This window comes from Aedes aegypti, chromosome 2 (assembly GCF_002204515.2).
Source record: "Aedes aegypti strain LVP_AGWG chromosome 2, AaegL5.0 Primary Assembly, whole genome shotgun sequence".
In the NCBI taxonomy this organism is placed as follows: Eukaryota; Metazoa; Arthropoda; class Insecta; order Diptera; family Culicidae; genus Aedes; species Aedes aegypti.
This window is the reverse complement of record NC_035108.1, coordinates 243,624,875-243,650,305: the sequence shown is the minus strand read 5'-3', so window position 1 is coordinate 243,650,305 and position 25,431 is coordinate 243,624,875. Positions and strand designations below refer to the sequence as shown.

Here is a 25,431-nt window from a genome sequence, read left to right as displayed (position 1 = left end):
GACTTTGGAAGTGGAAAGTCGTAAAAAAAAGTTACATTCAAATATGGGCAAATTTATGACAGCCAAAACGATGGCTTTAAGAACATCCCGGCCGTAATAAAATAAAAAAAAAGTGACGAAGAACAATCTTGTAAAACCCAAACATCAAATGAAGAGGAAAAGGTTTAATAGACGAAAAGACATGAAACAAACGCCAGACAGCACCTTAAACCGAACGAAGATGATGATGATGATGAAATGATGGTGTTTAAAGCGATGTTTAAACAGGGAATAGCACAGGTCCCACCTTAACAACCACGTTACAGCACCAATATCAAACATAAAACGATCGTCCGGTCTTGCGTCTGGTTGTGGGAAGTTGTCGTTGCTCGTCATAATGAAATTATTCAATTAATTTACGATTTGTTCCTGTGTTTCTGCGATAGGAACGAATGCTCGATCATACAGTTTGGTCCAATAAAAATGCGAAAATCATCGTATAGTAGTTTTATGGTAGTTTTAATATGGATAGTAAAAACTAATCATACATTTTATTCAGCAGTTGGTTTATCTAATCTGTTTTAGACTATGTTTTCAGTTTTGGACATGATTTCAAACTGTTTATAAGAAAACAACTCATATCTGAGCTCAATGAATTTTGCACAAGTTCGCACTTTTTATGGCCCATACTGTATTCACGGTAACGTTTCAGTCGGCGAGTCGTGATGTCGTCGCGGTGATGTTAAACAGAGGTTTTTCGTTACGTTTTGTTTATTTCAATTTGATGGCTCTTTCCCCAACAAAAAACATAAGAATTGGAAACAACGAAGATGCGACGGAAGGAGCAACCATGAATCCCATGCATTTCCTCTCTCGCTCTATCCTCTAATGGTAGTGCTCTTGCTCGCTTTGATTCCGAACGAGAAGTTGGGTGGAACGGAAATTCCGACGATGATTTCACTTTACACACGTGCCACGTGCCTCTTCCGTTTCCAGATGATTAAATGCAGACAATGTGCTGTAAAGCCGAGCGTTTCCTATGTACAATAAATTTTAATGTGCGTGAGAGGGATTGGAAGGAATTCGTTTGATTGCTCAGGACGACGACTCATTAGGACATTAATTGTACTTAGGGCACTTGTTGTCGATGGTACTTTTGCAAACGTTTAGCCTTGCGTAAACTGTCAATCTTAGTTTGGACAATCGAATGAAAGAAACCTAGTCATGTTAAAACAAATATACTTGTAGATAACCCCTTTGATCTGATGCCGATGTACTTTTATTCAAAAAATCAAAGAAAAAGTAATTCCAGGCCCTTTATTACAAAATGTTTAAACATACAGAATTGGTGGTATAATACGAGAATAAAGAGAAGTAAAGGGCCCACATACTACCTCTAAGGTTAATCTGCACACTAGAATTTAGTGACATTTGACTTCACGAACACTCACATAGTCTCGTCATACACAGTTTGTTTTTGTTTCCCCTGAGAAACTTGCACACGCCCTCTGTTACACTTTTTCCAATACCGTAAATTCCGGTGAAATTGATCACAGTGTCACACGATTTTATTTCTTCCCATAGAGCACATATATCAGTGAATGAACGTTGTTTTACTAGGGCACCCAAAGAACGAATAAAGTGTCGCTTGTCATCACTAGAGCTGCGTTAAATCAAACAGAAGGGTGGCTATAGGGGTAACGACATATAAGACCATAATGTGACAGTTCACTACAATAGATCAAATATTGGCAACACTGTTTTATGTTCTGGACAGAGAAAAGGCGATTTACGTCACTAATGAAGATAGGTCAATGGCCAAACGATCGGGGTCAACGATCACTAGAACTACAAATTATTAGGCTGTTCCTCATTTGCTATTAGCGCCGCACTGCAAACGAATGCGTTTGATACTCTAGGCTTCTCCAGTGAGTTTACCTACCACTGAAGTCGCGAGTCCATCGCCACACTCAGGAGTAGCAGGAGATCCAAGAGAAGCTGCAGCTGAACGAAAACGAGAAGAAGAGAAGTGTCCTGTCCACTTTCTGACCATGTGAGGAGAAGGATCAACAGAAGAGCTTAGGGTTATCGGACGTACTCTTTTTAGAGTACATGTACTCTTTTGTGGTCTAAAAAATTGTGTACTGTTCTTTTTGTTAAATGGGATCAAGTGTACTCTTTTTCGGCATATCTCTCATAATTACTGATCAAATCAGATATTACTTTAAAGCAGGTAAACTTTCAAAATTAAGTTTTGGGAGTATAAGAAATATATAATACCTTAAACATCCTCCAGCTTTTAAACTTTTAGAACAAAACTCTTGCGAATTTTTAGTCAAAGACACTGGTTGATATGCTTTTCAAAGAAAAGGTTTAAAATAGAAGTTTCTTCTCAATCTCCTTGGTTTTTCTGTATTCTTTTACAAACGCATATTTTTATACATATAGTATTAACATGCATGCCACATGAATCAATTTTTGTTTTGAAAATGAATATCACAAAAAATTGAAAGCTATTTGCACGTGGAATAACATTAACGGATATGTACGCCATTAATAAGAATATTTTAGAAATCTATTCATCTGGAGTCAATGTTGGCTGCAGTAGTCATGAAAATCACAAAATTTCATTGAATTCCGTCCAACCTAAGAGAAAAATATAAATTGGTGCCCGTTAGACAAGCTCAATAATTTATATTTAAATGCAAAAATTGTTCTGATTATAAGTTTGACGAAATTTTGCATAATTTGGGCGGTAGCATTTCTAAATTAGCTTATTTGATACATTTGAAGTATAATTTCAACAAAGTGTAAAAGGATATTAGGATTTGCAATTCAAAGCGGTAATATAATTAACAATTTGAAAAAAATTAAAAATGTAGAGCGTTTATTTGGCAAATTATTCCTGTATTTTGGTCGATTTTTCGAATATTTTTGAATTTTACATGAGCATTAAATTTCAAATTTTCCGTAGCATGGTCTCAATTTTGGTGATCACCAAAATGAAATCCGGGCAAATGTAAGAATTGAAGATGCTATTTCTTCCGTAAGATTAGACAAATCGAAAACAAAAAAACAGGGCTTCTTAATTATTCAAATAAATAGCTCTACATTTTTGTTTAGTGGAATACCGTAAATTCGGATGAAATTGATCACAGTGTCACGCGGTACCCATAAATAAATTAATAAATCGAATCCAGTACTGTACCATTTGATTCCACTTTGTATTCTTCAATATAAACGTATATATCTTCAGTGTCGGGTACTAGACTCGACTTTAGTCATTTATTTCAACATTTTTATTTTCAACGACGGTTTGAAAATTTTGAAAAAAAAAAACTGAAAATAATTAACATAAAAAACAAACAAACACTTTACGAAAACTGAATTTCGGATTTTTGAGGATAGGCTTAATGTACTCTTTTGCACTCTTTTAGAGAGTTGACAAAAATGTACTCTTTTTTTTGTTAGAGCAAATATGGTAACCCTAGAAGAGCTGAAGAAGAAGGCTGGTATAATGTGAGATATCCAGAAGAACGTTGTATATGTAAAGAAGGAGTACAAACAAGAAAATGGAAGGCATCGTCCGGTATTGAGGACAGACGCAAGGAACGTTTAGAAGGAAACGCTGTGATATCACGAGCGTGTGATGCTTCCATGCAGAGAAAAGTCCATCCCAGAGAGAACAGGTCGCCGGTGTACTGGTTTGCCCATTACTGCATATTTGTAACATTCGACAAAAGTAGGCATTGAGTAAATGGAATACAAAGTGTGCATTTTATGGCAGTATGGGAGGGAACTGAACTTTCTAAAAATTACCAGGAACTCAAAAGTGCTTATTTGAGGCTGATATTTTGTACAGCTCATATCGCACACTAGGTGAATTGTCAGAAAATAATTCTGATAGTAATTTCATTGCTATAACATTACGAGGTTCATTTATAATCTCAATGTGACTGTTATGCGATTATTATAACCAATGTGATAAATCAACTTAGTATTTTTTTTTCGAATTTTCTAGAACAATCTCACAGATTTCAGTAAGTTGATCGAAAATATTTATCATTTGATGACCCTTCATGTTATTAACTCCAATTTGTAAAAATGTCGATTGTGACTGTTTTGCAGTTATGGGCAGTGGTGGTTCGAATTGATTGCAACGCACCCGCATAGAAATATAAAGAGAAGAACGCGGTACAGTATGCAGAGAGGCAAAAGCTCTCAAAAAAGAAATCATGAGTTGAAAATGGTTATGCTTCCGCAGGGACGAAAGTTCAGGGGCTTAACGGACCCCCTCCCCAGGACCTCTGCGAGGTGGGGAGTTGCCCAGGATGTGATGGAGTTCACAGCTAAAAATATGTTGTAAATTTAAGTTTATTTTCATGCACATATTTGGAGCATCAAAATAAACTGAAATGTCAACGATAAATCGATTATTTTTCAATCAAATGCACTTTCAATTTACACGATCCTGCATCTTTGGTTGAATACTAAATGAAATGCCGTAAAATAGATGAATTTGGTTTAAATTTACTCTATGCCTCAGTTTACACTACATTGGAATTTAAATATTTTTATCTGTGTTTACAGTGCACAGTACCAAAAAATAATGTGATTTACGTCTTTTAGGATGCACATAAAAGAAGCGAGCCGAATGACGTAAATTTGTGTCCATTATAAAATACGTTAGTGTCTGATTCGGGAAATGTCGATCACAGTTATATCGTTTTCGTGTCCTTTAACATGTAAAATTATATTTTTTGTTCAATACATCTTCAAGGACACGTTTTTGTGTCGTTCCATCACTTACATCATGTATCATTCAGTCATAACCAGAATTACGTGCAGCGTAATTTTCATTATTTTTGAGAGTGCGGGCTCTGATGAACCTTCATAAAAACCACAAAATACCGTATGTAACTCTGTTAAAGCGACCGGTGCCCCTTAAAGTACCAAATCACACTAGCCCAAACTTACAGGAGTGTCAATCGACATATCAGGATTGATACCAGTAAGATCCTGATTATGGCATACTGGTCGCGATACAAACGGATAAGGCATGGAACTACGAGTAGGAGTGCTTCGAGCATATTGGGACCAACGCTAGTACGGGCCCAATTATGTATACTGGCAGCGCACGACTAAGGATAAGTAACGGTATATGTGCTGGATAATATGCGTTGATACTAACAGCGGCGACGTTCTACTCCCTTAGTAGGGTCGGGTGACACTGGCCCGAAATGGCGAGTGGGCTAATGGCACAGGCTGACCCCGTCCAGTAAAACCGTGACAGGCCTTAGAGTAAGTTCCACATCCGTCGCTTAGTTGTTCCAACTGAGCGGAAGTAGGCTCAGATGCCATTACCTGACTTGCGCCGATCCGGCTCTGAACATAGTACACCATAAAGGACTATGTCAACCCTAGCATGGCCTCCCTGCATGCATATATAACTATGGGATCATAAAGGCGACTATTCCAGCGGAGATGGAAAGCGGCTCTTGGGGAGACCCATAAGAGATGATCAACCAAAACAAACAACTAGTGGAATGTGAAGGAGAGGCTTTTGGACCCATCAGTAACCGGCTAAGGTTTCCGCCAAGAAAGGAGGCGACCAACATAGACTTTAGTGAGAACAGTGTGGGTCAAAGCCTAGACACTGTGACGACGGCAGGCACTGGCCGCTTCAGTGCATCATGTGAGGTGACCGATGACCCGGGACTAATCGAGGCCATGGATTGGAACAGGGATTAGCTTCCGAAAATGCAGGTAGCTGCTGAGCAACTCGATATAATTAATGAGTTTGTAAAAAGTAAAAGCAATATCAGCAAAGACTTGAAAACAAGTCTACTGAAATTGTGACAATAAGTCATTGCTGCAAAGCAGGACTAAGAGAAAGCCAAGGCAAAACTTAGCAAGGTAGAAGGCGAAAGAGACACTGTCAGACTGAAATGTTTTCCTTCACAGGCAACGCCAATATGCTATTATTCGATACGCGATGCGAAAGAGAGGACCTTCCAAGGATGAATACGTGGCGAAAAGACCTATGGATGCTAAGGGAAAAGTAACCTACGCGGCAGTCCTCCATAGCGGAAAAGTTGACACGAGCCAAGCTCCACGATCAAAAGGACATAGCAACGGTGAAGAGGCCAAAACCAAGCCTAAGACCAAGAAAGCCAAAAAAAGAGCCACGGGATAGCCTGAACCATGCAGAGCATCCACAGGAACCACAGGCGCAAGATAACAGCAACCCGTGGATACGAGTCGGAAAAAAGAAAGAAAGAAGGAAACCGAAAACGGAGCCCAAGGAAAATGATAAACAGAAAACAGCGAAACGAAAAAATTCAGGTGAAGCCCTCGTTATCAAAACGGAGGAAGTGAAATACGCCGAGGTTCTAAATACGATATACGGCGGACTAGGATTGGTGAAATGATCCAAGCAAAAGTGTGCAGCATATAAATAACTGGCACAAGAAGTACTTGTCGACGAGGTTGATGTAAGATCCCTGACTGCAGAAGCGACTCTCCAGTGTAAAAATCTGGATGAGGTCACCGATGCAGCGGAGGTCTCGGATGCCCTCCAAGAGCAGTGTGACATCGACGTAGCCAGTAAGGCCATCAACCTTAGAAAGGGCCCGCAGGGTACCCAGATGGTGGCGATCAGGCTGCCGGTTGCAGAGGCCAAAAAAGTGAAGAACTTGGGCATACTCATAGTAGGCTGGTCGCTTTGTCGGCTGATCATACAACTGCCTCCTGAAGTTTGCTTCAAGTGTTTCGTGAAGGACCATAAGTCGTGGAATTTTATTTTATTTTTTATTTTATTGATATTTAATTCAACGGACTTCTTATGAGTCTAATTGAATGTACTATTCTAATAACAGACAACATCAAATATTACTGCTTAATACACATCGACACAGATAACAAAAAGAGAGGCTAAACATATCATCATAATCCTAAAACATCATACTAAGTACAATTTCGTAGCAAAATTACATATCGTCGGGTTTCCACGTACAAAGTCTTCGCTTTAATTCACAAAATTTGATATTTTTCGGCCAAGTAGACGACATCATCACTGCAGGCTTCCATTTCCGGTCAAGAACGATCTTGAACGAGACGAAATCCAACGTACTACAGTCGACCCACCGCGGAACCAGTTTCTTAACATTGTTGCACTCGTTATCACGGGCTCCTAAACATCGACAAACCATGAACATCTTCTTCCGAAACCGTTGCATTGATATTAGTTAGCAGCAGATCGAAATTATCATCTCCGCCAATTGACTCCGATAACCGACCAGGTGCATATGACGTTTCACTGATTAGGTTCGATCCTTTTACCGTGTCATCAAATACTATCGACGAGGTTGGAGTCGAGTGTCGAACCACAGAATCCGCATGTGAAGCAAGCATCGAGAGGATGGTTTCCACTTTGGACTTCAGATCTTCTACGTCACGTTCAAGTACGCATTTCGGCTCTGGATCGGGTGCTAATGCGATTGATACAGGTTCCGTTTCACACCGTTCTTTTCTCCATCGAACGAATTCAACCAGACATTCGTCACACAGCCATAAACTATTCTTGTTTGGCGGTGATACAGCAGCAAGTTGAACTGTATTTAATCCAACACAAATAGCGTGATGAACTGCGGCGCACAAACCATTGCAGTAAATGTACTGCTGATCTTTTGTGTTGACGGGGAGGTAGCACTTTTTACAATCCATGGCGAGACAAGTCGAACAATCTATTTCCACTTTAATCGCGAAAACGGCAGTCAATTTGTAGGATTTTATTCGTAATGATGATGCAGCCTCACAAAAACTGTACTTTCACAACGGTTTAACGGATTCTACTTGTACATTTAAACAGCAAATCAAATAATTCGAAGAGCGTTTTCAGAGACAAACAACCGACAGAAGCGACACAATCACGAATTGCAATGGTCCCGACAGAAGTAAGATGTGCACGAAATGCGGCACCGAAGGCCATAGGGCAAGCGATTGTAAGCAGGTCGCTAAGTGCCTAATATGTGTCGACAGAGCAGACCACGGACACTTAACGGGCGGGCCTAAATGTCCGGGCACAAGCGGAGTATCAAAGCAGCTTAAACGAAAATAACACAGTTAAATTTAAACCACTGTGATGCAGACCAGTAGCTGCTTTGGCAGCCAGTCTCGGAAACCAAGACGGACTTGGTGTTACTATCGGACCCATTCCGCATACCAGCGGACAACAACGCATAACAACGGGAACTGGGTGGCGGTTAGTGTCAACAGCTAGCAGCTATAGGGACGTCAGGGCGATATCTTTTATAAGTTTAGGTTCAAGATTTGGAAAAACACGTCTTCATTCTTTGAGGTATTCACCCTCTCTCAATCGTTTAGTCCGAGGTTACGTCGCAGTTCCTGGAAACGGGAAGTATCTAGCGCCTTGGTGAATACATCCACAAGTTGATCCTGGGTGCTCACCGGCTCGATCAGTAATCGTATTTCTTCTACGTGGTCACGAATAAAATGATGTTTCTTTATGTTTGCTGCATTTCGTCTCGCGATTCTTCGCCATACCAATGCAGCCCCGGTTATCTTCGTGAATGACAACGGGTTTCACTGTAATGTTCAAATCTTCTAGTATCCCCGTCAACCAGATGGCATCTGATGCTGTAGCACTCGGAGCGACGTACTCTGCTTCGCTTGAAGATGTCGTTACTGTCGTTTGCTTTTTGCTATGATACGGTAGCATTGAATACCTTGAATATGAAGCCACTCACCGACATTCGGTCCTCGTTATCTGCCAAATACAACCAGTTGTGCTGCATTTTCGTCACGCTTGAATTTCAGACAGAGCCCCATTTTTCCTTGCAGGTAACATACGATCCGATTCAATGATTGCCAATGTTGATTAGTTGGATTCTGCTGGAACCGTCCCATGTAGCTCACCGGATAGCAGATGTCTGGACGAACACATAGCATGGTGTACATTATGCTACCCAAAAGCTCTCTTTATGGTTCGTTGGTATATGGTCCGTCACGCTTCAATTGGAGTGCTTTTTCCATCGGAGTTTTGCACGACCATTCCAAATCGTTGTAGGATTTTCACAGCTACTGCGACTTGAATAACGGTTGCATCGGGTTGCTTCGTCTTCAATATCCAATCCAAAAAGTAGTCTCTATCTCAAATGACGGTTGTGCGATAGCAAAAATCAACGGCGTGTTCTATTGCAGTTGTTACACGCCCCCAAGGTGGTCGATTGAGGAATTTTTCCACAAGGTCGACAGGATGATAGCCAAACTAGCTAATCGGCAACCAATAGTGATAGCTGGCGACTTTAATGCATGGGCAGTGTAGTGGGATAGCCACTGCACCAGCCAAAGAGGTCAGCTATTGTTGGAATCCCTGGCCGCATTACACGTAGAGCTGGAAAATGTGGGTACAGTGAGTACCTTCCACAGAAATGGTGCAGAATCGATTATCGATGTGACGTTTTGTAGTCCTAACCTTTTAGGTACCATGAACTATCTCGTTGATGACGGTTATACTCATAGCGATCAAAAACACACAAAAACGGGCATGCTCCAATAGTCTATGCCAGAATGCCATCTCGTGTCCATAGGGTATTGCCTACAGAGTGGTATTGGCTAAGACTAACGATGCCATGGCGCCACTAGAGAAGTCGCCCGAGCTACTACTATTCCCGCATAATCTCACAAGCCCATGGCTCCCAGCGCCACATGCGGCAGATGAAGGAGAAGAGGTGGCGAGGGAGACGAACGAAGAGCTGTTAGAAGTCGTGCAATCATTCGCGTCAAATAATGCACTGGGACTCGATCTATACTCTAACAACTCTAACAACAACTTTTGGATTCAGGAAAAGTAAATCTACTCTGGACGCTATCCAGTTGGTCGTTCCGACAGCTAAGGTGGCAATCGAGCATTAAAGGAGCGGTATCCGTTACCGATGAAGTGCGCAGTGTAAATAATTGCTGCTCAGCTTGTGCTGTTGAACGCATTCTTCACATCCATAGTGACTACGATGCAGTTGTGTAAGCTTCTAGAAAGCTTTTTTGATGGGCAGAAAAGCGTTCGAATTACCGCGGGAGTACCTCAAGGTTTAATCCTGGGCCCACTGTTATGGAATACGATGTACGATGACGTACTGAGGCTGCCCCTACCGACGGGTGTTAAGATTGTTGGCTTCGACGACGATATTACCCTAGTGGACTATGGTGAATCAAGTGGAGTTGACAGCAGCGCACTCTATTTCCATAGCTAAGGAATGGGTGAAGTCTAGGAAACTAGGACTGGAGGTATGGAAGACCAATCTTGTAAATAAGTGCTTACAACGAGCAGAAACCTAAGCACGTACAGGATAATGTGCTTAAGAGTAGCAAGTGAATACCGAACGGTATCTAAAGAGGCCGTCCCGAGGAGGAACAAATAACTCCCCAATAACTTATGCATACCATATTTTGGTATCATACCAAAATTAGGTATTGTTCAGTTGTCAATACCACAATTTGGTATTATAATGGTATTGAAAAAAAAACTTTAAAACCATTAAAAATACTTCATTGAGGTATTGAACAGCTATTGAAGGTATTATTTGAGGTATTTTACCTCTTATGCAGGGCTCATTCATACCTCATTCATGTTGTAAGTATTGGAAATTATCTGGTATGGAATACCTCAATTTGGTATTCAGTAGTTATTTTCTTCTGCTCGGGGTGTGCATCATAGCCGGGATGACTCCCATCGGGCTCATCCTCAAGGAAGATGTTCAATGCTTCAACCAAAGGAGAGGAGTCGCTATCTTAGCTTATTCTTCTACATCCAAATCTTTACCGCGCGACAAATCCTCCAGAAGTGTCGTGAGTATCAAGTCCTTAAGCGCCACCTGTCCACCGATCGAAAAAGGACAGTATCGCTTGGGCTCAGATAGCCATAGAGGTAAACACACAGTTATTCAGCAAGTCCATGTTGGAGGTCGGAGGCTAAATGGCCTTCCTTAGCCGAGTGGTTAGAGTCCGAGGCTACAAAGCATAGCCATGCTGAAGGTGTCTGAGTTCGATACCCGGTCAGTCCAGGAACTTTTCGTTAGGAAATTTTCTTGACTTCCTTGGGCATAAAGTATCATCGTACCTGCCACACGATATACGAATGCTAAAATGGCAACTTTGGCAAAGAAAGCTCTCAGTTGATAACTGTGGAAGTGCTTGTAAGAACACTAAGCTGAGAAGCAGGCACAGTCCCAGTGAGGACGTTAATGCTAAGAAGAAAAAGAAGTTGGGGGTCATGGATTCAAATCCCACCGGTCGAGGATCTTTTCGAATTGGTAATTTCTCGACTTCCCAAGACATATAATATCTTCAAACCTACCACACGATATGCATACATATGTAAAAATGACCAATTGGCAAAGAAAGTTCTCAGTTAATTGGAAGTGCTCGAGGAAACTAAGCTGAGAAACAGGCTCCGTCGAAGGTGAGACGCAATGGCAAAGGAACGAAAACAACAGTTTCGTCCGAGTAGAGCTTCAGAGGATTATGAACAAGAAAAACGTATCCGGGTACCTCATAAGTATCATTAGAACAACAATTAATGATGTAAAAACCTGAAAATCTCTGGAAAACACTCCAAGTCATTAGAATCTTGCTTGGGACATGTAGAGTTAAACATTCGTGCTAAAACTAAAATGGTCTATGGGTGGTAATTTTGTCATATAAATTTTGAGGGAAGTAAACCCCAAAGAGTTCTCCCAAAGGTTGTTCAAGAAATCAGTCACAAATAAATTTGTTCTAGACTGTTCAACCGAATATTTTGGTTTAAGTCCTATATGTAAGGGGAGTGTTCAAAGCTTCACGTCAAAAACTTCAAACTTTCTCTTTTAAAAGAATCAATAATAAGAGGTAAAAGAATTGGTGAAAAACGCCCTAAATGCTGTGACGAATTCAGAACAAAACGCTTTAAATCATATTTCTTGAATTGAATTATACGATAACCGACAATATCACGACCGATTGAACCCGTTTCAACGAACAGGAGAAAAAAAAAACAATCACAGCTCGCAGCAAAAGAAAATGATTGAAAAATTGAGATATCGACCGCCTTGAACCTCGACGACAAACGATGGATGTCTGCCGGAGCATGCGGGATGGTCTTGTACCCGGGAGAAAAAAAGAAGTGGTCCCGTCAGCAAAGAAGCAACCGAAAACGAACGATTACTCTTCCCGCAATCATACTGTTTATTCGTGCTCAATTATACTCTTCCTTTTTGGTGAATTGCTCCTCACTGCCGAGACTGCTTGTGTCACCATTTTTTATGCAGTGGGTGTCTTCCTTTCACCCCATTACAAAACCAAAGACAAAGATTTTATGGTAATAGAACATAGGTTCCACAATCCATCCAAATGCCTTCGAAGTTGTCGATTCGAATGTCGCACCGCGGCGCGGAAATCTTTATCAATTGAGAACAAAAAGTGTCCGAACAATATAAAGACAAGCCGTTGAACAAAACGTTGTCGTGACGAAGATGACGACGAGACAAAAAAGAGAAGATTCGTCTTTGATGATCATCACTTAACGATGACAACGAAAGGAAACGATGATTTATGGGTGCAATCGAGTGCGGGGTCTGTTTGTCATTTGGTAAGAACAGAACTCACGGAAGCAGTCAGAAGCAATCACCGCCGAGACGTGATTCCGTTCCGCGATTGATTTGTCACGGTGGTGGGGATGTTGCCGTGTGATGGGCTTGAGGGAGGCTCCCATGGGTAGTGGAGGTGATTTATGAATCAGGTTAATTTATTACAATCTATACACTCTTAGTTTAGTCCATAATTAAAATGAATTCAAATGGTTGTCTAGAACAGACACAACACACGATGAGCACATTTTGATGGAATAAAATCATCTTTCGCTGAAAAGAACTCATAGGAATTGCTGCTCAATAACGATAATCTTCAAATTAAATTTATCGACTGGAAAACTGAAAGGTAGACACCACCAAAAGCCAGATGGAAAATAGAACACAAATAATAAATGAGGAAGTACTCATAGAGCTCTTACTGATAAGCAGACACTGCCCAAGTTTGGACGTATCGTTTGAGGAATAAATATAAGCAGCTTTTATCATTCAAATCTTCGAAGGTATGGTCGGTGTTCACAGACCGGACTAGATGCTATTTTGGCGCTTTAGGGCCCATTCACAAATTTCATAACGCTGAAGGGGGTGGGTGGGTGTCTTGAAGACGTTACAGGTCATACAAAATTGAAAAAAAATATTCTTACGTTACGAGGGGATGGGTGGGTGTCAAAAATTGTCATTTTTGGCGTTATGGAATTTGTGAATAAACCCTTAAATATATACGAAGAACTCCATCAATTTTAGTTTTGCCGATGATATTTTGCAACAGATAAGATGTATTAGGGGAAGGGGTGGTAAAATGAACACCTTAAGGAAATCATCTTGTTTCCGATATATAAACGAGGAATTTGTTTAGTTCTATCGCACAACATCAAAAATAGGGATGTAATCTATAGCAGCGACATGGATTCAGACTAAAATAGCTAAATTTTCACATATTTTCATCGCTATAAAAAGCGATGCAAATGTTCATTTTACCTGTACTATGTGGGTAAAATGAACAGGGGTTGGTGGTAAAATGAACACCATGCAAAAAACGTGAGCAAAACAAATATTTCTGAAAATTTTCATTGCCCCACCAAAACTACATCTATTGATGATTGTAACCCATTCAAAAAGAATTCGAAAGGTATCAGATTTGACATCAAATCATAACGATATTAACCTCACTGAAAAACCTCAAGTCTTCCGAGCCAAAAGTTACGTCAGTTCTAATTTTCAAACGTGGTTTTCTAAAATCTTAGTTTTCGTTGATATTTTCACTTCAATTAACCTACATATGAACTTGAACACTCAGATTTATGCTCTAAATCGTCCGTGCGTGATAAAAGTTTATCGAAATTTGTTTGTTCTCGGTAAAAGGCACGGTGTTCATTTTACCACCCCTGTTCATTTTACCACCACTTCCCCTATTACAGCAAATAATGCAAATATTTTGATATTTCGAATGTCTGGGGTACGCTTTCCTGAAGCTACTAAAAAACACTTGGTTCAGTCTGTCTGAACACCGACCATATAAGAAAACTATTTTTTTGTTCAATACTCTTCAAATTCGTCGTCAAAATACTGTTATAGTGTTGTAATGCGTGAATTTTCATATCCGACATTTGATTTAACCTTCTGAAATAATTTCTTTCGCTGACCGATATCCGTCAAATATTAGAATTTTGTAGGGTGTGGGTGTTATTTAAAAGATGCCTTCGCAATTTTGATAGCTATTTTTGAATTTGGTACAAATTCCATTCTTTCCCTTAGCCTCTTAGCATGGTAACACCATGCTGAAAATGTCTGGGCTCGACTCCCGGTCGGTCTAGGATCTTTTCGTAGCGGATTTTCTCTTGAATCCCCATGGCATACAATATCATCGTGAAAGCCATGCGATATATAAATGCAAAATGCCAACTCTGACATAAAAGGGTCACCCCCCTTTGGCTAAATGACCACATGCAAGATCAACCATGAGGTTTTATTGTGTGAAGAAAGGAAGTGCTGCTTTGGCATATAAGTGTTTTGGGTTGAGGTTTTTCAAACATTCTTAATCTTAATAGTATTTATATCCTTGAGCAGTAATCCTTTTTCGGTTTATTTTATACTACCACACATGATTAAATAATTACTGATCTCTAAATTACTCCTATAACTCAACAATCTAAATTTTGATGTTAAAACTTATTAGCTTTTCACGGTGAATAAGGACCAAAGCAGCTTAATTATCGTTACTACGTTTCGATACGACGGTCATCTTCAGACGTATCAGGCTGGTTCTAGCTTAATGCTTTCGTCAGGCGTAATAAACTTGCCTGACGGAAAGAATAGAGCCAGCTTGATACGTCTGAAGCTGACCGAAGAAAAGTAGGTCGAAACGCGTAACGATAAAAAAGCTACTATAGCCCTAGTATACCAAGACAAAACAATAAATTTTCACATTATACCTACAGGTAACGGTGATCAATTTCCATTGGTGGAAATCTTAATTTGGCCAAATTATTTTATCAGAAATCCTTAATATTTACAAATGACCATTGATAATTACTTTCCTTATAATGCCAACTGTCCGGTTTTGGTTATCATTATCTACCGAAGATCCCCAGAAAAATATTTGAATTTTTAAATAAGCCTTAAAACGGAGAAGTATGGATGGAATTCTTGGAGGTGTGACTTCTGTATTATACCAACATTTATCAAATAACTTCTATAAAGATGTCTTTGTAATTCTCATTAAAAATCTTTCATGGAATTTTTAGAGCTAAATATAGAAAAGAGTAGGTAAATCTATGTTTTTCTATCATTCATTCTGTAATAATCACAGGTCAGTGTAGTTCTCAGAGAAGTTTCTGATAAAAGTGAGTAAACCTCGAAAAATCTCCACTACATTCATGGTGGATATAAGTAGATAAATAATTGAAAACTTTTAAGGACATGTAGGTTATTGTTTCGCAGATATTTCTAAAAAATACCTTCGGGAGAATGCATCATTTATCATTTATTTTTTCTATAAATCACAAACGTCTTCTGCCATCTCCAATTATTAATTCCTCTACTAGCAGCATAATTTTTAACAAGAAATATTAAAATCGTTGTAACTTCTTTGTTTTCCAATATGGTTGCACCATTTTTTCACAAGTTCCCAAAAAAAACTCTTCTAGTTCAATAATTTGCCTCAATTTGATAATTTGATCATCATGGTTTCCTGGTCCGAAGATATTTTGACACAAAGCCATAACCTATGTAAATACCTCAGGCTACAGATTTTTTTTATCATGTTTGATTATTCACTTTTCGCAACAATAATTTGATAAGAGTATGTTGTGAAAAAATGAAGCAATTTGGTGCAATCGTTTTTAAATAATGCGCATTTATGTTTTTGCTTCAATCAATTAATATCACTTCAACCTGATTGCCGTAGATCTTTCAATGGTATAGTTTCACTATGTTCTTCAGTTTACGATACACTATATATTTTCTCCCACCAGTTCATCTTATTTATCTTGTCCCATGTGGATTTCAAAACTAACGCCCATTTTCATCGCAATATGCATACGAAAAAAATGAACGCATAACAATATCTGAAACTTTAAACCCCAATAGTAACTGTAAGACATGAATTATGTTCTAGTATACATATTTTGGAAGTCCATTGTGTTGTGGCGCTAAAGTACACTGTAATCTCAATTTACGAACTAAATATGAGGTGCGTAAATTTAAATGGTTTGTTAATTGAATCGATTCGTAAAACGAGGTTTTGTTTTTCGGAATCTATTTGTAAGAAATTATTTTTATTATTTCGAGAAATTATGCTTTTTTAGTATCCTAGGCATAATATTGATTTAAATGGTTCTTAATCAGGCTAAATTGTGTGCAAGTTAATGTGAGCTTAGTTACGGTACACTTCTTAGATTGGATACTAGCAACATCCATGTGTCATTTGATTATCTCATCCAGATTGCATTCAGGAACAAGGCTGCCGAATAAACCTTGGCCAAATCTTGAACAATATTACAAAAAAAAATGAATATTACTATTCCTGGTCACGCCCATCTTTACCGTAACTTGGGATAGGGGAAGGAAATGTTGATGTAGCACTTACTTAACAAGAAGCCACCGACTCAGCGACACCCTCATAAGTGCTAAGAGAGGTAGAAGGTCAGGATTCGCCTGAAAAGCCAGCAGTATAAACAGAGCAATTGTGGTTAAGTTTTAATAGCTTAATCATTTAAATGCCGGCAATCAAAGGAGAAAAAATATTTTTTTACAGTTTAATTGATTACATTTTAAACGGTTGTGATTTTCTGCTCAGTAAACAGTAAGAAGCAGAAGCTGATCCCTCCCCAAAATTTCACGCAAAAAAAACTATCGGGGTGGTGTAGCACCGACCGAACCAGCAGCGGAATCGCGAGAAGTTCTATCAAGGACGCGAAAAAAAAGGTGACGAGCAATGGATCATTGAAGATCGTTTTTGTCAATTCTCACCGCATCAAAACAAAGGAGCCACTGTATATGGGATTTAACATTGTGACAGCATTGCTGTTCTGTCAAACACACAAGGCTACGGTGGCGCTATCTATGCTTTCCATAGCGGCCGTTTTGGTTATTTTAATGAACCGTTCAAAACACGTCCGTTCACGGCAAGGCCTACTGCGTTTCCTAAATTGTGTGCAAGTTACTGTCTTCCAAAAACTTCTTGGAGTTTAGGCATATGATTCTGCATGAGTAAGTAAAGATCAATTTATAATTTCTAAGTAGATGAAAATGAACCCTAGAATATTGTTATGTTTTGATGAATTACAAACTATCAACGTCAAGTTCTCAGTTTTCATAACTTAGTAAGTACAATAGATGTCCTAGAGAGTAATGTGTGGTCTTTTGATTCCGTTACATGCTCCTGAAAGGTGAGCGGCGGAATCAAGTGTTTGGTTGGCGATGTGCAAAAAAGAAAAAAAAATATTCGTGTTCAGTCGAGAACAGATTATCAACTGGTGAACTCGTTTCATGTTTAAGACAAGACATTTTAATCGTGTGAACGTCAAATTTATGTTATTTTTTAACAAACTATGGATGGTTCATCTACAAGTGTCGACATAAACCCTCATTCCTGTTTCATATTATTCTAATTTTATTAATTTTTAGTTTTTCGTTATTACTAAGAATAACCTTTAAAAAGTTCGACATTATAAATGTCGACGTACATTTCCAATTTTCTACCTATATCTACCACTATCTTTTTACCACGAGACAAAGATGCTAAACTATTTTGAATTAAGAGTCGTATTCCTCCTCCTAATCCATAGATCACCAAAGGTGATTCTCAGATCACCTTCCTCCCTCGCCAATAAACACCCTTCCCGTGCTGACTGTGGACATGCAGAGGTATTCTCGGTCTCTATAAGCAACAATCACAACACACTAAAATTCCTTCTCCGTTCCAACTGACTGTGAGGACATGGCCGGCGCCGTTATTGATCAATAATATGAAACTTGCTAAAATTGCACTTCGAGAATAGGCGTATCCTTCATTCATTTGGATCGAACTGGTAAGAATCAGTTTCGATCAATCACGGAGTAGCAATCATTGACATGTACAATCAATCTAAGCTATGCTATGCTTTGCCATTTATAAATTTTATGAGAACAATAAATCTCAATTTCTGTAACATGCGGTATTACTCCGGGGAGCGCATAGTGTGGCGTGTGGGTTCGATTTCCGCCTCAGCTATTGAAACTTTTCGTAATGAATGTTTCTCAGCTGTGCCACTGGTTTATACTTATCCATTGTCTAGTGTTAATCTACAGTATGTGCAGCAAAATGGCTAAAGAGAGTGTCCCTGCCCTATTGATAAGCTTTCATCACCGTGAATAACTATGCTGGCATTATATGAAAACGACACAAATGCCTCCATTAACCTTCAAAACGTCCACGCTGATACTTTCTGTACATCAAACGAGTTTTTTTTACCATTGTTGTACAAAATACACCGCAACCGTTGAAGTGTTAATGTGATGTATGCTATCTGCCATGTCACCGATGTTATAAAGCACATCAAACCCTAAAAATTCCAGAATTTTTATTCTTCTGGAGAACGAGTGATAGTATGATGGGACACGATGGTAAAGTCAACAAGAATGTTGTGAATCCGCCGTAACATGGAACGAATGCTCATTTGCGCCCCCACAAGTGCCACACACATCTCGCTGGGTTTTTTCATGCTTAGCGAGCTAAGCCTTTTAATGAAGATGTTTGAAATGACCACCATGAAGTAAATTGTGTAAGATGAGTTGATGACTTGCTCTTAATTTTACGGTTCCTTTGGATCCTGGTTTGCCAGGTTTAATTAATTTCAACAGATTTCCAAAGTGTTATATAGATAAGATTATTTACGTATGAGTTGATTATCTCTTTAAATCGACTCAAGGAACAACCACCAGTTTAAAACAAATGAAATCTCCGTCACTAAGTACATCATTAACTGCTGTGTAAACACTTTGCAATTAACAATCAAGTCCATTTGGTCCAAAGCAAACATCGATGATGAAGTCACCAACAAAACCACCACCGAAAGCTCCGCTCAATCAATTACTCAACCCTAATTAAGTCGCTCCCCGTCAGGGTGAGACCCAAATAATCTCAGCACGTGATAATCTTCAAAACTCGCCACCATTAGCCATGAATGAAATCGATTGCAAATAGGCGCGACCGACGAACATCTTGATCTCCGAACACATTTCTTCGACGTATCGAGCGGCAATATCGACGGTCAATATTTGCCGATATCGTTTGCTTCCTAATATTTCCCCGAGAGTACACCATCGACTCTCCGCGCCGTCATGGGAAGCAGACACGCAGCTCGGGGCCATGTTTGGGTAAACAATCACTGGGAAATTACATTCAAGACCACACTCGAAACTCACCTTGCCTTATGATGAAATGTGATTTGTTCCAGGTTTCAGTTATGGTTCTTCTTCTTCTACTGCGACGTCTTCGCCTGTGAGTCGAGTACCCGAAAATCAATCAATAACTCATCGACCTGCCGCTTATCGCACAATCACGAAAACCACGGTCTATCGGTATCGGAAATCTTCACATAACACTCAATCACTTCACAATGGCAAGCTTACACGTACGCACTCGGCGCTCGATAACTCGGTAGCAGCGCTCTTCTCCAATTTCCACAAGTAGATAATCTTATCACTGAAACATTCCTTCACAGCTCATCGAGCAATTTTCTTTTTCCCCACTTTGTCGTGGTCAACTTGATTGATTCCAATGCCCACTTGGACGGGGAACGAGGGATAGGACACTTGAGTAATCCCAGTAGGCTTCGATTGTTATCACTGGACCGACCAAAAACCTCAAGATTCCGTTCCGAGCGAATGACGGCCGCTTTGGGCCAGGTCCCGTAATCGCGTTTCGTGGTCACTGATTCTGTGGTCAACCGCAGCTTCTCGTAATCTAATAATGATTAAGCACTCGCCACCACATGCACACTTGGGACTCGTTGCTGATTATGCCAAAACGGAAGCTTTGCACTTGGAATCAATTTATAGCACCAACTAGCACAGCAGGGTCACCACCGCCACAAAACGCTCTAGCGAACACTCGGCGCTCTAGGAGGTTCCGAAAGGGCAAAATTTCTTGTGTGCACTAGCGTCGAATGATTTATTCATGTGCGTAACTTCTGGTCACATACAACGGCTACAGCTCTTCGCTCATGGGCTGACTCGGGTTGCACTTTGCGGTCAACGTAGATATAATTAATACGATGGCACTATAATTGATATTACACGAGGCCACTAGTCCTGACCGGGAGCATCAACAACAATTTTCAAGCACATTAACACACTTGAGGTCGTCCACGGCTAAAGTGGGCTCTCATAGGAATTTATACTATATGGGTGTGTAATGTATATTGACATAAATTAGACTCGAGCCTCGTTGTCTGGAGGTGATGGCTGCACTGACCTCTTCCTATCGCACCTTCCGGCCAGTCTTGGTCAACCAACAACTATCAGATTTCACGACCCCGCGTTGATGGCTTTTGCATCTAATTGAATCCGATGGATGTGTCACTCAAAACTGTACACTCCTTCCACAGCGATAAATTAACTCACGCAATTTCCCATAAACTTCACCGCCAGATGTTTGAGCAAAGTCGTCCACGAAACAATTCCGAGCACGATATCGATTGAAGTAGCTCCCCGGAATCTACTCCACACGGGACTGGGACTTGGGAGGGCCGTGAAGCACAAATATTTTCCTCCTTGCGTTGTCCTGTCGTGAGCAGTGCCCATAAACCGTTACACTTTTATCATTTTCTCGGTTCTTTAATTTATGCAAATTAAAAAATAATAACAACGATACACCCGACAAAAAGTATACCGCCCTCCCTGGTTGATCGTGAGGGGAGGGGCAGCACACGACAGTACCGTATCGACCCCAACCAGCAAGGATTCTTCCACTAACTACCCTTCGACGGTTTGCCCCTGCAAGTAGACTACGGAGCCCCCGAAGGCTCGCGATAGCTCCTGTTGCTGTGCTTCCTTGTCTTCCTGCTCGCTGCCGGCGCAATGTGATTTACGAACACGGACAATCCTTTGTACAGGTTCCAAACACACACCCTTGTCCTCGCAGGACACCAAATTTGCAATAAATTACTAAAACCCTCCGTGCACACGTATGTATAGTTGTATAGATCAATTTGTGCAGGTATAACCGCGAAGGACCACCGCGCGCGAAATGTCCACCAGTCGTGACTCGAGCTCGCTTTCCAGCAGTTCTGAACCTAACGAACCGAACGTCGAAGAATGACTGAAGGGACTTTACATACCCGACTCGGTCCGGCTGGAACGGCGGAACGACCGGCTTCGGGCACGCTTCACGATCGCAGCAAAACCCGACCCGATGGGAATCGTATATCCCCAAAGCATAAACAGAGCACGCGCATGAAATGCACACTTTCTCTCGCTCTCACGCAGCATCGCCTCCGATTGCTCGCCGCTCTCATCGCTATGACAAGAGATTATGCTGATGCAACTATGTTGCATTTGACATTGATAATAGGCATTCTCTCGCGAGAACAGCGCTCTCCTCTCCCACATCGCAACATAGTTGATGTAAAGGAAAACATTAATAATTTACTATACTCCTCTGCTGCGCTGCTGTCCATTGATGATGTTCGGTCAATGCGACGGTACGAGACGGGATGACTCAATGTTTCGCCCTCTTTGCCATCCCACACACGCTCAAATCATACTACAGAGCGGAGGGAAAATTGATATTTAATGTGCAGATGCAACTACCGTTGAATGAAGAAGTATCGTAATTTGTAATTTTTCACCGTTTTATAAATATATTTTTTATAGTTTTGACATTCTCAGACAACTGATAGCAGGAAAACAAGTACGACATTGAAACTAATTGACTCATTCAGAGTGTCCGCATGTTATCGGTAGACACTTTACCTACATGCAACCAATATTTAACATGGTTAAGAATCTTGATTTATTGTATATGAATATGACTTACTTCGATTTTTGAATATTTGAACCAAATTATTTTCTTTTATTAAGCCTAGCAATCAAAATGCTATAGATAAACTCAAACATTGATAAAACATTTAAATTAATCTCTTTCAAAATTCAGGGAAAAGGAGAAGATGCTACAATACCATATTTTTCGAATGATAGGTGCCAAATTCGTGGACATTTTTTTGTTAAGATGATTACAGAACGAAACCACACCACAAATTTTCAAGAGCACGAGACTTGAGAACCAAAAAGCGCTCCGCGTTGAAAATTTATCCCATTGTTCACCACCAGCAAGCAAGTAGTTTGATTGATTTTCAACGCGAACTGTTGTCAAATTCTCCAGTCTTGTGCACTTGAAAATTCGAAGTTTGGCTTCGTTTCATATCACCTTAATAACGGTTTCAGGCACACCGTGCTGTCAAAACTACACCGAACATGGTAATGCATTCTTTTTAAAGAAATTAACGTAAAAAACTTCACAACTAACAATTCGACAATACAGACAAACAACGTTTATTCCCAACAATTATGAGTGAGAAATGAAATCATCTGGCACGGAGATCAATTTCACCAGAATTTACGGTATTTCGGGTAGGGTATTCTAGGGTACGGTCAATCAGCAATCGATAAAATATCCTCAAAACTCAAAATTTATCTCTGGATACTGAAGAAAGATATCAGAGTATCCATAAATAATGTAGTTTTGGAGAAAGCCATAAATCATAAATTCGTATTGCATTTTGATAATTTCCAAAAAGCTTCAAAGGTTTCTTAATCAGTGTTGATTTCAATTTTAGTCAAATCATAACCGTAACTGCCCTACAAAGTAATTGACTTCGACCGTACCTCTCAAAGCTTTGTATCAATGAAGTGACCGAACAAAGTTATGTATCAACAAACGCATCGTGTCTCAAATCGGAGCACCGATTGTAAGTTCTCTCGTTCTCTCAGTTCAGGGTCAGCTCTTTTATTCTCTCGTGTTGCAGGCACTGTAATATGTGCGATTTCCACCCACAAAGCGACAAGACAAAAGTCATGCAACAATAATGGAATCATCTGTTGCATGTTTTATGAAAAGTGTGCTAGTGTGAGTGGAACATAGGTTCATTTCTATGAGAACTGAAATGGCAACCTGATGATGATACGCAACTTCTTTGTTTTTTTTTTCCTGATGTAACATATTTACGCTTTTCCCAAGAACATTTTATTGGAAATTTGGTTTTATTCTACACAACTGATATTACAATGAAAAACTAAGATTAAGATTACAAATAGCTGAATTCGAATTTGTTTGATGAAACGGATGATTAGTATTTCACAATACGGTTGCAAGTTTTTAGCTTCAGTATGAGGTTCACTCACAAGTTTAGAAAAAGGCTTTTTATGTGCAAAATTTCTCTTATAAGATGTCGCAAAAAGGCCTTCTACGTACAAAAGTGGAGGCGATATGCGTGCATATATTATGTGATGAATAATAACATACAATGCGAGTGTATTAATATTCTCCCGAACTAACCTGTTATCTTTTGCGACTTAACTTATGATAACAAATGTTGATTTGACAGCTGCTACGGATTGATTCGATTTACTTTGTACGAGTGTACGGGACGAAACAAAATGTATAAATGAACTCAGAAAAAAGTGTTCTATGCGAGGAAACTCATCAATTTGACGAGTTTATCCACGGTGTTTTGCGGGTTTGATGTAATTAGTAAGAATAAACGAGTCACAACGTGAACTTTCATGCGATTTCTGGTTGTCTGGGTAGTTTTCTACATAATTTTTCAATCGTCACAACTCAGCTAAAATATAGATTGCTAAAAAAAGCATTTTCAGTTCAACCACGTTGACATTGTATTATTGAGCCAAATGCTTAAATCTTACTATACATAAAAATCAAGAAAACATATAGAAACACAACCAATTATTCTAGGCTATACAGCTAACGGAGGGTTAGCATTCTTGAGAAAAACATAATTAAAAAATGAAGCGTATAGTTTTGAAAAATCTTCTTCTTGTATCGTTTCTTTCAAGCTATTACCAAAGACGCTGTAACTCGAAAATCAACGTTTTGAGATAAACAATTTTGATCATTTGACCGTTTTTAAAGGACATGGTTCTCTATTCCGAGGTTGGTCTTAAACCATTAACGCCCAGTGATCCATTCTGAGATCAGTTACTTTTATGAATACCGTTAAATTTTTAGATAAAATGGGTGGATGGTGTCTTCGGCAAAGTTGTAAGAGCCCTAGGGCAGTCTAATAACAGATTTTTTAATTCAAACTTCTGCCACTATGTAGCGTTGTATGCTTTTCAGACTCAATGTGAATTCTTATATTTCAGAATGGATAAAGAAATTCCAGTGCAGATCTTGGGATTCTAGTGCAGATTCTGTAGTTCCAGAGTGGATCCGGTGTAAATGCTGGTATTCTAGTATGGATTCTTTAATTCTACTGTGGATCTTGAAATTATATTGTGGATTGTAGGATTTCATTGTGGATTGGTATTTTAAATTGGATCCTAGTGTTATTCCTGGAATTTCGGTACACACTTCCAAAATATCATGTGATTTTACGTCTTTTGGATGCACATAAAAGAAGCGATAAGAATGAAATCTGTGTCGAACTTTCAATACGTTAGTGTCTGATTTGAGAAATTTCGATCACAGCTCCATCGTTTTCGTGTCCTTTAACATGTACAAATTTATATTTTGTGTTCAATACATCTTCAAGGACACGCTTTTGTGTTGTTGCATCATTTACATCATGTGTAATTCAGTCCTAACGAGAATTACGTCCACAGTAATTTTCTTTTTTTTTTCTATCTTTATTAACGAGATTTTTAGCCCTGGGCTAGTTCATCTCGGGACCAACGGCTTTACTTCCCTTCCGAAGGATTATTCTTAAAAGTGTATCCTGGTTATCAAGTGTCGATTCTGGTATTTATGTATGAATGCTAAGATTTCAGTGTCTACCCAGGCGTTCCTGTAAAGATTCTGGGATTCCAAAGCGGATGCTAGAATTTCAGTATAGATTCTAGGAAGCCAATATACATTCCGGGATTTTAGTGAGATACCCGCGTCGATTTTGAATTTCATGTGAGGATACTGGGATTACAGTATAAATCCTGGAATTCTAGTGTGGATTCTGCTATTTCAGTGTGGATGATGATATTCCAGTGAGGATTATTGAACCCCAGCGGGTTTAATGGGAATCCTAGGATTCCTGTGAGAATCTTGGGCTTTCAGTGGCTATATTATGAGAATCCTGTGAAAGTTATGTTGAAATAT

The 25,431-nt window shown here is 39.6% G+C and overlaps 1 protein-coding gene across 1 annotated transcript in view; it reads right to left on the bottom strand.

Moving 5' to 3' along the window:
• LOC5575443 (discoidin domain-containing receptor 2) overlaps positions 1–21,425 on the bottom strand; it is a 918,178-nt gene extending 896,753 nt beyond the window's left edge. The window contains 1 exon segment of the mRNA XM_021844675.1: positions 19,527–21,425. The gene's annotated coding sequence lies outside the window, so the exon portion shown is untranslated.
• Positions 21,426–25,431: the final 4,006 nt, after the last annotated feature.